We start from the raw sequence: 14,997 nt of genomic DNA, 5'->3' as shown, positions 1-14,997 counted from the left end.
ATAACTGGCAGACATCATACAATGTAACAGAAAGAACATAGAACTACCTAGAGTATACTTGCCTAAAAACTTGAAATTGAATCCTATCAAAATCTGATTTTACTACCTAATCATAAGAAATATAAAGGATAAATACAATGATGGGACCTTCTGTAAGACAAGTGAACATATTTCTTCTCTAAGTCAGAGGAGTATGGAATCCAATAATCTTCTAGATTAAAAAGCGACTTGAGAGACTACAGTGAAATATAATACGTAGAATTTTGGGGGCCTTTACTTGACCAAAGCAATTGCAAAAAGATGTTTGTAATAAATTCAGAATATAAATCAGAAAGTTATTAGTCATAATTTTAAAAGCAGTTAATATTTATGGGTGAAATTACATGTTTTGGGTTTGCTTTAAAATATCCCAGCAAACAAAACCAAACCAATATTAAAGGTAGAGAGTGGAAATTAGATTTTTTTTTTTTTTTTTTTAATTAAGTAGGCTCCACACCTAATGTGGGCTTGAACTCATGACCCTGAGATCAAAGTTACATGCTCTAGCGATGAGCCAGCCAGGGGCCCTGAGATGTAATCACATTAACAAAAAGGATGATGAAATACAGGGGCTCATTATTCTCTCTTTTCCTTAGTCAGGCTTACATGGAACTCTCGGTCAGAAGCATGCAAGCAATATGAAATAGAATCTCTAGGTCCTGCTGCTTTATTACCGTACGATGGAGAAGTAAACAGTAATATTAATAATGCCAGTAAGAACAAAAACAAAAACAAACCCAGGATTCTATAGAACTATGATTCCATAGAAAGTAACAGAGGCCTCGTAAATAATTTAAACATCTAAGCGAACTTCGTATAAAAAAAGTAGTATTTCTCTTAAAATGGATATTCCCCACTCAATTAGATTAAGAGGGAAATCATTGAAAGTAAGTTACAAACATAATACAAAAAGCAAAATGAATGAACCTAAAGAGCATTATTTGCAAAATGCCTCATATTTTCTCCCCTAATTGCTAATACTTCCGCTGTGTATTGCTAACTAAAGAGGGATCTTATTAATTACACAAGCAACACACCTACTTCAACGGATACATGTTACTTACTTGGTGGACACCACCCAATAAAGCACTAATTCCAGAAATTAACCCATAAAGGTGGAATAAGCCACTTCCAAATGAGGTTTGCAAACGCTCTTAGAAACACAAGACCTGACACGTAGTAACTTACTTGATAAAATGTTCATGAATGTATATGAATTTTACAAGTGTACGTCATTAAATTACTTTGAGTTCTAATCAGCATCTGTATTTATATGCAGAGACTCACTATAAAACAAGCACAAAATTTTATCAAGTTAATGTAAGCAATAGTCATATGAAATTGTATATATTCTTTTCTAAATTAAAAAAAAGATTCTTACCTAAATTGTAAAGGTAATGATGAGTGACAATTCATAGTATGATTTAGGGAGTGATTCCTTAGGGGTGGGCATACATAGTGCCCAAAAGCTTTCTCTAATCCTCCTAATCTCCCCTAATGTAGGTAAAGCATTATCTTCATTTTATGGATAAGCAAACAGGCTTAGAGGTTAAGTAGCCTCAGATCTCCCTATTCTCCTGTGGTAAACTTTCAGGAAGGAAAAGAGTGTGCCAGAGACATAACACCTGATGTGTTACAGGGATAAGAATTCCTCAAACCCTCCTACTGAATTGCATGGTCATTGTGTAACCGTGTAGCATGTTGTTTAACTGTGAACTGACCAAGACGACTCTCCATGCCTTCGTGTTTCGATTGTCATATTTTTGGGGCTGAGAACACTTTGATCCAAACCCTGTTTACCTCCTAGAGAATACAAATTAACTATATATACCCCTGAAAGCTTTTCCTTAAATTATCAATCATTCTCTTGCACATTCAACCTAATTCAGATTTTGATTATGGTTAGAATAAATGTATTACTTGCAATTATGCACCAAATAAAATGGATGTCTTTATATGATCCTATCATTCTAGCCATTAAGGGGAAGATAAGGTGCCTTGAAGAATCAAGAAAAATATAAAAATCTTCTCTTAGTACCTTTTCCTCTATATTTCTTCAGCTATGAAATGAGAATTAGTCCTAATGCACTACTAACTTTCTGGCACAAACCATTCTCTTTTCTACATATTTTCTAGAGATATCTTGACAAACCTTCAATTCTATAGCTATGGCAACCAAGTCAATCAATATGGACTCAGAGAATTTGAGAATTGCAAGAGACCTAAGCGACGGAGCTCAATTTCCTTGTTCTACAGAAGAGGGAATGGTGGATGGGGTGGGGTGCTGGTGACATTAGTTTCTTATGGTCACATAGCTACATTCTGTATAATGGCCAAAACTACCAAAAGTTTGCTCAAGCAGATAAGTAAACATAAATTGTCCAGGTTATGTCTGAGTCACATGGTATAATAAAAATAAGTTGCTTGTTGTTTACTATACAAATCTTCTACTGTGGTGAAATTCAAATATGCAATGCTTTAGGTTAATTTAGAATTAAGCTCAGGCTTCTTCTGTGAGAGGGAGCCATCTAACGAAGCCTTAACTCTTACCTCTTCAACTGAGAAATCAAAATGTATCATGTATAGTTGAATGTATTATGAATTTTTCCATTTAGCTTAGAATAAGGTAAGATTTTTCTTTAGCAAACTGGGCAGTTTAAATGGATTCAAATTGCCTTTCAGTTCTGGCATCTCTTTTGTAAAGTTTCAATTATAATCAAGATGAATAATGACTTCCTGCTAGCCCACTTACTATTTAATGGGGACAGATGACTTCCCTAATGCTTCAATGGTAATCTAATAACACTTCATATTCTGGCATGCCTCCATAGCTGGGTATAATGGTAACACTACATTGTTTTGTTACCAGATAACTAGCAATTTCCAGATGGTAAGGACGCTTCCTGTTTAACCAATCTTAATTGTATATTATTTAGCACCACCCCTCGCTACAGGTGCTTAATACTTTTCAGAATCGTGCTTCTGTAGCTATAATTACAAGGTAACCAACTAAGTGAAGATCACCCAGTTGAAATACTGAAGTGCTCTGAGCTTGTTGTGCTTGTATTTACCCTTTCTCCGCCTTCCATTTCTGTCATGGATGTGAATGGAAATTAGCCCATAACTAATAAAACATAATGGCTTTATTCATTATCCTTAGAAAGCTGGATTTCTCTATCATGCTACCCTGGTCCCAAACATTTCTGGGAGATGTTTTTTTCTGTTCTTACCAGAGTAGCTGCTAGTGATCTGTGTTTATTATTCTACCCAAATAACACTTATCAAAGAGTCCTTACACATTCAAATGCTTTTTTCCCCCCAACTCCTGATATTCCACTGAAACCAGGACCTAGCTTGAGTCTCTTTAACACTCACATCAGGATCTCTGTTGGCTGACCTGTGTTTCTCCAAGAGTCAAAGGAGTTGAGAAATGGTGAAACTTTCACGTGGGTAGTGTTTCAACACAGGATAATTGCTAATGAATAACTTGGGGAGATGGCCTGAACTCCTTTGTACCCTGGTGACCTTGTTTTTGTGGCTACCGTGCACGTGTAAGGTGCAAGGAGTTGTGAAAATTCAAACAAAGCTTTGAGGGAGAAAAGAAAAGGACACCTGAACACTCCATCTGCTTTTGGCAGATACCGAGCACAGAATTTTCTTGTTAAGACTCTGAAACTCAGAAACAAATGCTAATTGGTGAGGCCACATCTCTTTTTAAGACTCCTCCTTTGTTCAGCTGCTAATTCAAATCAGCAAACAATTCAGAATTCTGAAAGTAATTTTAAAGCCACAAACAAATTGGAGACCTGGAGACAGAAGGAAATAACACTCAGCTTTTTGCCAACAAGACATTCAGTGGATGTCGATGGTGGTCATAATTTGGTAAGAATATAGAGGAAGGTTTTCTTTCTTTAAAAAAATTTTTTTTAATGTTTATTTATTTTTGAGAGAGAGAGAGAGAGAGAGAGAGGGAGAGACAACGAGAGCAGGGGAGGGGCAGAGAGAAAGGGAGACACAGAATCTGAAGCAAGCTCCAGGCTCTGGGCTGTCAGCACAGAGCCCAACATGGGGCTTGAAGTCATGAACCATGAGATCATGACTTGAGCTGAAGTCGGACGCTCAACCTACTGAGCCATCCAGGTGCCCCAGGAAAGTTTTCTTGAGAGGGATCCTGAAGTTGTGCTCTTGGGAGTTCTAGCCAGGGATGGATTCTGTCATTTTCTTAAGAATTCCCCCAACACTTTATACAGGCATTTTTCCACATTGAAAATAATGGGAATTTCCAGCAGTTTTTATTCACAAGTAAATTGTAACTGGGAATTAACTCTGTCCAGAAATTCTGACAACGAATGATTTGGAAAATAATAATGGAAATATGTTCATAGTATACAAATGAATCATGACTTTATAATTGCAAGACAAAGCCATGAGTGACTAAAGGAAAGGGTGTTATTATTTTTTTTAATGTTTTTTATTTTGAGAGAGAGAGAGAGAGGGAGAGAGGGAGCGCCCGCACGCATGGGCAAGCATGAGTGGGGCAGAGAGAGAGGGAGAGAGAAATTCTCAAGATCGTGACCTGAGGTGAAATTAAGAGTTGGATGCTCAACAGACTGAGGCACCCAGATGCCCCAAAAGGGAGTTATTCTAATCAGTTATGTTTGACCCAGGAAACCAAATAATGCATGATTTCTGAGCTTCTTTGAGTTGCAAACACCCCTTTATTAATCTGCTTTCCTCTCTGATGTGAATGGAAAGATCACAAGTTCTCCTAATTAAAAAAAAAAAAAAAAAAAGATGAGAAAGCCATTTTTTGGGATTCTGGTTTTCTGTTGTTGAAGTTGGCCATAGTCAAAGTAGAGTCATATTTAGTATGATGGATTCAGTAACTGGATTGAATAACGTGGCTACACATCTCTTTCTAGGAAAGTACACTTCTCTTAAAACAGACCTGTTACAGAAAGTTGCTTGTACGTATATGTCTCACATACCATTTTTTTCCCCTTGTCACCTTTTTAAAAATCTTGATTTCTATTCTTGTTGGCTTTCTTTTTACAACTGAAAATAGGCTCTTTCTACTTGCAAAATGTTAAAATCACGTACACAGCCCCATAAAAATGTCGTCTCTCTAATAAATTGGCAAGATACTCATTAATGGCCTGTTTTTTTTTTTTAAAGATATTTTCTGTTGCCGATAAAACATGCCGACATCCATCCATCCCTTCACAATTTAAATGAACTGCCACCATTTTTATTTGCAGTGTGATTGGTATGCCACTGAATGAAAATATAATAATAAACCAATCCCTGTGTAAGAGTAAATTCCGCTTCCACTAGTCTAGTTAGAAAGACAGGGAAAACGTGTGTTATAGATGACAATGTGTGACAAGAATTCTGAGTAAGGAGATATTGCTGTGATGAGAAAATGCTCTGTGGAAGGTTCGACTCTGAGGTAGACCCTGTAAGGCTTTGTATAGTAGACAGAAAAAAGTGGGGATTTGGGGTGGGAAGAAAGCAGTGCCTTAGGCATGAGCTAAATTGGGAATGTAGTAGGACCTGATGTTTCTGTAGGGGGTGGGGAGACACATGGAAGAGAGTCAGTTCAGAAGTGCAGACTAAAGATTGCTAGAGTTGTAGCAACTGCACAGCAGTAAGGACAATATCTTCACCTCAAGGTTACAATAAGCTGTGAGGTGTGTGGTTGGTAATTTAATATTGCTAATAAAGTATAGTCCTAGAACTTGTGGCTTAATTTTCCTTTTCCTTCCTTCTTTCTAGATAAAGAAGAATAGGGGTGCCTGGGTGGCTCAGTTCGTTGAGCCTCTGACTCTTGATTTCGGCTCAGGTCACAATCCCAGGATGGTGGGATGGAGCCCTGTGTCTGGTTCCTGCTGAGCATGGAGCCTGCTTAAGATTTTCTCCTTCTCGCTCTGGCCCTGCTCACACCCTCAAATAAATAAGTAAACAAACAAACAAACAAACCCACCAGTAAAGAGATAGGTAAGTAAACAGATAAAAATAGATTCACTCATGTGTGTACCATTATGTGCCTGGGGTGAGAGAAGTGGGGAGTGTTACCACTTGTGGTCCCAGGAAAGATAGATGGAGAAATGCTGGTTCAGGCCATGGATAGCACTCAAAGTCTTTGAGCTGGCTGGGGGTGGGCAGATGTGGCTGAAGTTTGACTCTAGTCTCTAAGTCAATGCCCTCTGGCATGTTCCCCACAGCCTACATTGCTGGCATCTGTAGCTGCAGAAGTTCCCGAGGTGCAGTGGTGTGAACTGAAAGAACTTCTTTAATGAACTGCTGTACTTCACAGGAATTATCAGATGGGACCACCTTCAAGTTCTATTCACTTAGGAATATTCTCCTATCCTATGCAAACAATAGCAAACTGTTAGGCCAACCATGGCACTGTTTCAATAAAGCCGATATCTGGTTCAGTGTCCTCAGCTGTCCTATAGAGGAAATGTCAATTTCAATCCTAAAATATGGCATCTGAGACAGATGCAATAAAATATTTTTTCTGTTTTAGAAGACACGGTTTCATACAACTGATCAGAAAGATTCAATATCACAGTCAGGAATGAAAGATTATTGAGGATTAAAAAACAAAGAATTAAACTCTTTCTTTGAAAAAAGGTTAGAGTTTCTTATCTCCTCAGAAAAAGCAAAGCTTGCTACCACCTCTAAATAGAAATTTTGCCAATGGTCTTGGTAGACAAATGTCCCTTTTCAAAGCAAACTACAAATGGGCTCTGCGTTGACAAACTCATTTATGGTTTCTGTTTTGGCTGAGAGTATGGCTCAACCTGATTATCTGGTACTGATTGTCACTTTGAGTTAGAATTGCCAAGTAACCATCTCATACAGTCTATCAGCTACTGATACTGGCAAAACATTAAACTCTGGCCATTAAAACAAAACAAAACAAAACAGTGAAATCTAAACAGGAGACAGCATGCAGAAATAGAATGCAGAAAGTGGGTTCCATCAGCAATTTGCTTTCATTGTGCTAATTCCTTTAAAGAAATGCCCTTTGTTCTAAGAAAAAAGAAAGCTTTCTTCTGAATTTCCAGTGAAGAAATGCTCACCCATTTAAGATGATAATAATGAATAAAATGAATATAATGATGAATACAGAAAGTGTACGAAAATTCTGAAATGACTCCTGTTAAGTAAGCGCAGTGAGTGACTCCCTGTTACCAGATTAAATTTTACCGTTTACAGTCTTTTTTTTTTTTTTTTTTTTTTTTTTTTTACAGCCTTAAAGGCTATTAGTAGGAGAGAGAAATGAGGCGTTAGGGACTTTTTTTTCCCTGAAAATAAAGTTTTCTTGGACCGGAGGTTACACAATGTCTGTTTGCTTGTTTTTAAATCTTGTTATCTATTCTAATGGCCTGCTAGCCATAGAAATTCGAAATTAAAAATTTCATAAAATATTAAAAAAATATATTTAAAAAATTAGAGTCAAGTATAGAAATTTGTTTCCTGCTGTCTTCATCCTAAAGAATGTCCTGTAGAAAACAGATTTATCTGAGAGTTGCAGACTAAAACCAGAAGTGAAAACAACACTATAAAAAGCATGTATAGTTATTCACAATGGAGTGGAAACCGGATTTCACGTTTACAAGTCAGTCCAAGTCAGACACACCATTTCCCCAGACCTAAAATCAAAACGACAGCTGCACAGACAACTCATAACAAGCAGAAACATATCCAAATTTAAGAGTGCTTTAGACTCAAGAGCTAATCGTTTCAACTGAAAGATGACCCATTTCTGTTGCAGTCTATACGACCACCTTATATTTATCAAGTTTTAGTTTATACTCATTGCTTCATGCAACTATAAAGAAGCTAGAAAATACTTTCGAGGAAAAAAAAACAACCCACATGTTTTCATGTTAACTACTGGGTGATTAAATATACTGTTGCATTGGCTTTCGCCTGGGTATAAATTCTGAAAGAGGGTTGGAGAAGCAATGAGAAATCATGTCCCAAATGCTATTTCTAGATTAGGGAGAAAATAGCCCAGAAGTGATAAAGACTTCGTGGTATAGCTCAGATACTTTTTTATCACCAAAATAAGATTTACATAAGAAATTTAAGCCTGAGAAAAAAACTGGCAATGACAAGAAGAAATATATTATTAGCAAGGTAGTGGAAATGGCAGACTTTTTCACCCATGAGATACCTATCACTCAGTTACCAAAGAAATAACTCTCTTTTCCCCTTGAAAATAATATGGCAAGATTTAAAAAAAAAATTTTTTTTAATGTGTATTCATTTTTGAGAGAGAGACAGAGTCTGAATGGGGGAGGGCAGAGAGAGAGGCAGACACAGAATCCAAAGCGGTTCCAGGCTCTGAGCTATCAGCACAGAGCCCAACGCAGGGCTAGAACTCACGAGCTGTGAGATCATGACCTAAGCAGAAGTCAGATGCTCAACTGACTGAGCCACCCAAGTATCCCAAGATTTTTTTAAAGTTTATTTATTTTGAGAAAGAGCGAGTGAGCGAGCGCATGTGTGCATGCACAAGCAAGAGAGGGGCAAAGAGAGAGACAGAGAGAGAGAATCCCAAGCAGGATCCACACTGTCAGCCACATTGTCAGTGCGGAGCTCTGCGGAGGGGACGGGGTCAAACTTGCAAAGAATCACTCACAATATGAGATCTTGACCTGAGCGGAGATCTAGTCAGTTAACTAACTGAGCCACCCAGATGCCGCTGGCAAGATTTTGATTGGGGTATTCACACTGCTCCTTCAAAATCTGAATGGTCCTTCAGTGACGTAAAATAAGGCCTGTAGACATTAGCTTTGACAACTTTGGGAACGAGGTAGTTTGCTTTCTGAATTGGATTGTATTGCTTTCCAATTGCTGCTGCAACAATTTCCCACAAATTTAATGGCTTAAAAAACGTAATTACTTTATAGTTCCAGAGGTCAGGAGTCTGGAATAAGTCTTATGGGACTAAACTCAAGGTGTATCCAGGTTGCATTCCTTCTAGAGGTTCTAGGGGGCAATCTGTTTTCTTGCCTTTTCCAGCATCCAGAGGCCACCTGCATTCCTTGGCTTTCTCCATATTCAAAATGCATTGTTGCACCTCTGTGTCCATGGTCACACCGCCTACTCTGACTCTGCTTTTATCACCTTATCACTGTCTCTGAGTCTGATCTTTAAGTCTTAAAAATTCTTGTGATTACTTTGGGTCCAAGGGATAATCCAGGCCCATACCCTGGAAAGAAAGGATCTCTAATTTTAAGGACTTCATGTGATTATACTGGGCCAACCCAGATAGTCCAGAATAATCTCATCTCCAATTCCTTAACCTAATCACATCTGCAGTCTCTTTTGCTGTACAAGATAAAAAACATATTCACAAATTCCAGGGATTAAATTAAAACACGGACATCTTTGGGGGAGTATTATTCATGTTACCACAGGGATTCACCTAAATAATAATATCTAAAGCCATTTTTCTGCTGCAACTCATAGAGTGCTAGTACAGGGCAAACATTTATTCTCTATTCTTGATTTGTTACATCCAAAGCCAGTCTCTTCCCTCTACGTCAAGAAAGTACTTTAGAATGCAAGGGGCTGAGAGTCACATTGTTTCGGATTGTCCTGAAGCCACTCATGTGTATACAAACTCCCAAATATCAGTACTTGAACTCTTAGTAGTAACATACGATTTAGCATATACCTTACAACGGAGTAGGCAACAGAGCTTGGAATTTCTAGTAACATACACAATTTGTTAGAAACGACTAGTTTGTTTAATTTATCCCCACCGTGACAAGTTCTAATTGTCATTTTACACTCTTTTGTGACAACAAATATTTGGCTTGTGGCTAGCGTCTGCATTTTAATCTGAAAATGTATGTTACAGGTTACACCCAGTACATTTTCCTCTTTGTGGCAATTCCGTTGTTCTGTGCTTTATCACTTTTATTGTTAAGCCTTTATCTCAGGATGAGTCTTCATCTCAGGTGGCTAAGGAGCAGCAGCATTTGATACAGACGGTAGCTCCTTTTCTGTAACACCTTCTTCACTTGGTTTGGGGACACGATTTTCCCTTATTTCTTCCCCAACTTCACCATCTGGTTCTTTTTCATCCTCTTTTGCTAGTTCTTTCTTCACCTCCCCAATCTTTAAACTTTGAAGTGTTCCCGGGCTCAATCTATGGACTTCTTTTCTTTCTTTCTTTCTTACTTTCTTTCTTTCTTTCTTTCTTTCTTTCTTTCTTTCTTTCTTTCTTTCTTTTAATCTATACCAGTGGTATACATGGGGACAATGATTTTACCCCTCAGATGACATTTGGCAATGTCTGGAATCATTTTTGGTTTTCACAACTAGATGGAGGTTGGCTACTGGGATCTAATATGTAGAGGCCCTGGATGCTGTGTAGGACAGCTCTCCACAACAAAGGGTTACCCAGCGCTAAATGTCAATAGTGCTAAGGTTGAGGAACTCTGGACAAGAGAAATATAAAGAAAGATATTAAGAAATCATAAAACTCGAGAGAATGTGTGTTGAAATGTGATACAGCTTCAAAAACCACATTTACTGGATGGGATGATGTCACTTATGCTTCAGATACACGCAGGCTGAATCGCTTCAAACTGATTCCAAGCACAGAGTAAACTTCTCATTTCAAATCAGCAGTTCAATTTAGAAAGGAAGACAAGACAAAACAACTAATTTGGGTCAATTTTTCCCTCGTGATTCTAGAATTAAATTCACTTCTACCTACAGTGGAAACACCAGCCTGGTAAAGACTTGAATGATCAGTTCTTACAAACTCTACATTTGTTGCAATGCTTCCTTGTCATGAAGGTCATAGTACCTCTCTAAGAGAAAGGAATAATCTGAAACGAAGGTTAGGCATTGCCAAGACAACCTCCTACCCCACGCACAGAGTTCAAATTCTTCTTGAAGTAGAATTTCAGTTTTTTCCAGTCATCTCTTTACTAACCCATTCTACAATATAAGATCATTCCACGATAGTTAAGTTTATTCCTAACTTAGCTCCAGGTGGGGCAATGACATAAAAATACATTAGACCATCAGAACTTACAACTGTTATGTAAATCTTATACATTCTTACCAACTCTCTACTAAATCACTAAGTGTGACAAGGTGATAACAATAAAGGTTTCTACGACATAAACTTTTTAAAATTAAGAGTGGGAAAAGCTCTATTTTCTCTCAGGATTATATATGGAAAATAGGTATGCTCATTGGATAAAGCATGCCAAATGTGACAAACAAAATCAGTGGCACTGTTTTCTAAATCTTACAACAAATTATTACTTATTTTTTAGCTCCCCTCAGGCCTCTGCTCCCCAACATTTCTGCCATCTTGGGAGACACTGATTCTCCTCTGATGATTATGTACAAAGCTGAACAAGTGAAACAGGAAGCTGCTCTCTAATGTTCATGTCATCTGTTTCTACCGGAGGGGGGGGGGGACCTGGGTGAAGCCTGCCAGATAGTGTCCAAAGCTGGTTTAGGAGCCTTTTATCTTTACATCTGTTTACATCATTTCTCACAAAGACTTTCACTTCGCTTCTCCCCACCCCCCCCACCCTTCCCCTGTTCATTCAAAGGTTCAAAGCTAGAGAAAAATGATAAAAAAGATTTGGGGGGAAAACGGGTGATACTAAAAGTCTCAAGATCTATTCAAAAAAGTAAGAGCATAGCTTCCCTTTCTTTAGAGTGAAAGAGGAATTGTTTTATTTGTACAAGTTTCTTTTTACTACTAGGTTGTGAGACAAATAATTTCTTTTTTACTTGTTTGTCAGAGGAGCCCTGGGACACAGCTAAGGTACAGCTGGGATTTATCAAACATGGGTTCTGATGAAGGAGATTCTCGAGGTAACAAGGCCCACAGGATCCTTTTCTTCAGTCAGTTTCAGAAGAAGGTGAAAATGCTTAGGGAGAAAAGAGAGTGCATCTGACTCATGGATTTTGAAAGCCTGAAGGTTAATGTGCTTCCCATATTCCCAAGAGCATTCCCTTTGGGATGTGCATTAGAAGGGAATGGGGGCGCCTGGGTGGCGCAGTCGGTTAAGCGTCCGACTTCAGCCAGGTCACGATCTCGCGGTCCGTGAGTTCGAGCCCCGCGTCAGGCTCTGGGCTGATGGCTCGGAGCCTGGAGCCTGTTTCCGATTCTGTGTCTCCCTCTCTCTCTGCCCCTCCCCCATTCATGCTCTGTCTCTCTCTGTCCCAAAAATAAATTAAAAACGTTGAAAAAAAAAAAAAAAAAAAAAAAAAAAAAGAAGGGAATGTGTCCTTCAGACTGCTGGTGGTCGCATGCATATGCTGTCAATAGAGAGCAGTCACTCTAAATAATAAACCCCAGCCTTTGTTTTTACCATTCTCTTTCTACTTTTCTTATTTGTCAAGACTGATTTCCTAAGCAACAAATTTGAGAATATTGAAAGAATAGTTTTTACTCAGCCATGCTGACCCAGAAAGGTTTCCCACTAAAAGAAGGAAATGAGGGGGCGCCTGGGTGGCTCAGTCGGTTAAGCGTCCGACTTCGGCTCAGGTCATGATCTCGCGGTCCGTGAGTTCAAGCCCTGCATCAGGCTCTGTGCTGACTGCTCAGAGCCTGGAGCCTGTTTCGGATTCTGTGTCTCCCTCTTTCTCTGACCCTCCCCCATTCATGCTCTGTCTCTCTCTGTCTCAAAAATAAATAAACGTTAAAAAAAATTTTTTTTAAAAGAAGGAAATGAGTTTAAAAAAAGAAAAAAAAGAAAGAAAAAGGATTGACCTGTGTTTACTTGAGACACATCCTTTAATCCAAAGCATTTTTGAACCAAGTTGAGAAACACTAGATGCCTGCGGGCTACAACGACATTTAAAAGTATTTACTGAACACCCACTGGTTGCAGCTATCTATCTACACAAATCTCTGCTACAGGAACTTACTGGTCCATAACAGACCCAAAGTTAAAGGCTGCCTTGGAATGCACAACTGTGCATTGCTCTAGACCAGTAAAATAGAATAGGTTTCAATTTGGTCAAATAGTAACTTTAAAAAGTTTTTTTAACATTTATTCATTTTTGAGAGTGAGAGGCAGAGCATGAGCGGGGGAGGGGCAGAGAGAGAGGGAGACACAGAATCTGAGGCAGGCTCCAGGCTCTGAGCTGTTGGCACAGGGCTCAATGCAGGGGTCAAACTCATGGAGTGCGAGATCATGACCGAGGCAAAGCTGGATGCTTAACTGACCAAGCCACCCAGGCGCCCTACAAATAATTTTTAAACTGAATACTCACTGTTCCCTAGGCACTGTTCTTGGAACAGTGTTCTTGGAACCATGCACTTAATGTATATAATGTCTCTTATCTTTTTAAAAAGATTTTTAAAACTCATTTAAGAGAAAGAGAAAATGCAAGGGGAAGGGGCAGAGAGAGAGAGAGAGAGAGGGAGGGAGGGAGGGAGAGAGAGAGAGAATCCCAAGCAGGCTTCATGCTGTCAGCACAAAGCCCAACATGGGGCTTGAACTCAGGAACCGTGAGATCAAGACCTAAGCCAAGATCAAGATTTGTATGCTTAACTGACTGAGCCATCCAGGAGCCCCCTTTTTTCCTTTGAAAGCTGAAAGAATCCTACAAATTAATCTGAATTCAATTCTACTGGCTTAAAAAAAATTTGGAAACATGATTAAGTTTCTATTGAGGCATGCTGCTCTTGGAGAAGCACACTGTATCAAGCACTGTTCAGGAATGCTGGACAGCACACTATCCAATTTCTTTCGTTCTTGCTGGCCATGCTGATGTATTGCTTTTCCAATAGAACCGTTTGCATAAAGCAAGCAAAAGATAGAATAGACAGGTATGAAATGAGACTGGCGCCATGACAGCATGACTTTCCACCTGATAACTGTACCCTCATCTGTCATGAATAGAATCTTCATTCACTGACATATTTCAAGACAAATTTTGTGAAGAGCTAAAATCAAAATAATGACAACAAAACATCCATACTTTTACAATTCTAAGTAAAACATATTTGTTTTGATCAGGATCATTCTATAATCTAAGAAAATTCTAAGATACCATTTGATGTCTATCCATAGGCAAGAAGACAGTGATAACACCTGATTCAGGAGAGGATACAGTGACTCAGGTCTTGCTGATGGGAAGGTAACAATCACAAATCAGTTGGTTAAGTGTCCGACTCGCGGTTTGTGAGTTCGAGCCCCGTGTCGGGCTCTGTGCTGACAGAGCAGAGCCTGGAGCCTGCTTGGGATTCTGTGTCCCCGTCTCTGACTGCCCCTCCCCCACTCACACTCTGTCTCTCTCTCAAAAATAAACATAAAAAAAAATCAAAATGAAGATTTTATAAATAAAACTAATAAAAAATATGTTCTTATTGCTAAAAAGAACAAAATGCTAACAAACACACAAACCATTTGGTGGTGGTTACATGTATATTATGTAAAATTACACAAATTTTATTCCACATACTTTTGCAGTCTTATTGGAAGATGCTATAGTAGTCACTCGCCATCACACCTACCGGAGTCACCAAGCCATGGGTTTCAATCCTGGCTGCCACATACTGGTTCCGTGATCTTGATCTTTTTTTTTTTTTAAGTTTATTTATTTATTTTTGATAGAGAGAGAGACAAAGAGGAAGACAGAGAATCCCAAGCAGGCTCTGCTGTCAGCGCAGATCCCGACGCGGGGCTCAAACTCATGAATCATGAGATCATGACCTAAGCCAAAATCCAGAGTCCGAGGCTTAACCCACTGAGCCACCCAGGCGCCTCTGTGATCTTGATCTTGAGTAAATTACTTTACATTTTATCTGCCTCAATGTCCTCACCAAAAAAAAAAAGGGAAAATAACATTTGTTTTTCTCAGGCTTATTGTAAATCATCAAAATACCGGACTTGGCAGGTCTAATGCATTATAAGTAATCAATGCATTAGTACCTAATGCTATTGA

General features: G+C 38.7%; 1 protein-coding gene across 1 annotated transcript in view; it reads right to left on the bottom strand.

The window, feature by feature from the left end:
- The window catches only part of ELOVL6 (ELOVL fatty acid elongase 6), a 143,465-nt gene that overhangs the window by 53,389 nt on the left and 75,079 nt on the right, over positions 1 to 14,997 (bottom strand). The gene's annotated exons all lie outside the window — the stretch shown is intronic.

The sequence above is a fragment of the Panthera leo genome, chromosome B1, assembly GCF_018350215.1.
Source record: "Panthera leo isolate Ple1 chromosome B1, P.leo_Ple1_pat1.1, whole genome shotgun sequence".
NCBI classification, from domain to species: domain Eukaryota; kingdom Metazoa; phylum Chordata; class Mammalia; order Carnivora; family Felidae; genus Panthera; species Panthera leo.
The sequence above is the reverse complement of the archived record's forward strand: the minus strand, read 5'-3'. Positions and strand labels throughout refer to the sequence as shown.